The 1,357-nt window shown below is 33.5% G+C and overlaps 1 protein-coding gene across 3 annotated transcripts in view; it reads left to right on the top strand.

Moving 5' to 3' along the window:
• The window catches only part of LOC116852485 (serine protease snake-like), a 149,963-nt gene that overhangs the window by 88,668 nt on the left and 59,938 nt on the right, over positions 1-1,357 (top strand). The window lies entirely within an intron of this gene.

Raw genomic sequence — 1,357 nt, 5'->3', positions numbered from 1 at the left:
AGGGGGGGGGGGGGCATATCGACGTTACCGACATCGATAATTTATTACCGACGTATTTTTCATTAACATAATTTTTTATTAACATAATTTTACTGACATATTTTTGTTAACATAATTTTTATAATTTTACCGATGTAATTTTGTTTATCAACATACTTTTATTAACTCAATTTTTACAATTTTTATCAGCGTAATTTTCTTAACCGATATAATTTTTTATTTATGATTTTATCGACTCTGCGATCCCTTCTTTCCACTTTGCTATGCGTTCAGGCGGATTTCGCGGCGGTTTACGGCCTATTTCTCGGCGTCCGCCCGATCACATCACCATTTGCAGATTCTTGCCCGCACGCCCTCAGATTTTTTTACAACTCTAAAAAGACATTTTGCAAACTATATATGCTTATTAGTAATTTCACATTATATATCGAGGACATTGTGCTTTGTGCTTCGCGATGCTATGCGAATATTTAAAACATCGAATAAAAATGTTAAGATATTTTGTATTTATACAGTGTTTTAAGAAATAGGGGAAAGGAAATAAGTAATATAAATAAACAGTATTTCTTTATTACAATATATAATTTTATATACCGAACGCCGCCGCTCACGTAGTTTGCGACGTATTTTTTAGTCGCCTAATTAATTTAAAAACGGTAAAAATAACGGCTATTGAATCGATAACAAACAGTAAAGAAACAACAAAGAACAAAGACTATCGAAATGGTAAAAATGGCAAAGAAAGGGTAACAAAACAGTTAAAAATGGTAAAAAAGCAGTAAATAAACGGTAACAAACAATTAAAAACGAAAAGGAAACGGTAAAGAACGGCTACCGAAACGGTAAGAAAATAACTATCGAAACGATAAAACGATGTAAATGTTAATAAATGTCTCTAAACTATTATAAAGTAAAAGGGTGGAAGATGGAAGAAACATTTGTATATTAAAAATAACAATTATCTTTTTTGCATATTAAAAATTGAACAATTATCTCTGATGTTGAGACCACCAGTTGAATATCTTTAGTACATTTTGTAACGCACAATGTTTTGTATGATTGTTACATTGATATTAGTTGTCTGTAATGTACCCTAAGAAGCTATATCTCCGTAATCCATGTCCAGACCCACATAGCATTAGATATTCTATGTATATACATGAAAGCTCCATGATGTGAAAAAAACATTCTGTATATCCACTGCACATACATTTCATATACATAAGATGAATTGTGACGTGGCAGCCGAACGGCGCCCGTCACAAGGGCGAGAGAGCTCCGTTCGCATGATTTCGCGCATTCCGGAAAAGGGGAGGGGGGGTGCATAGCGCTCCTGGATATTTTTGTGATTAAAAGC

This window comes from Odontomachus brunneus, unplaced genomic scaffold, assembly GCF_010583005.1.
Source record: "Odontomachus brunneus isolate Ranch 3 - 2012 unplaced genomic scaffold, Obru_v1 Obru_scaffold_229, whole genome shotgun sequence".
Taxonomy (NCBI): domain Eukaryota; kingdom Metazoa; phylum Arthropoda; class Insecta; order Hymenoptera; family Formicidae; genus Odontomachus; species Odontomachus brunneus.
This window is presented reverse-complemented; position numbering and strand designations above follow the sequence as displayed.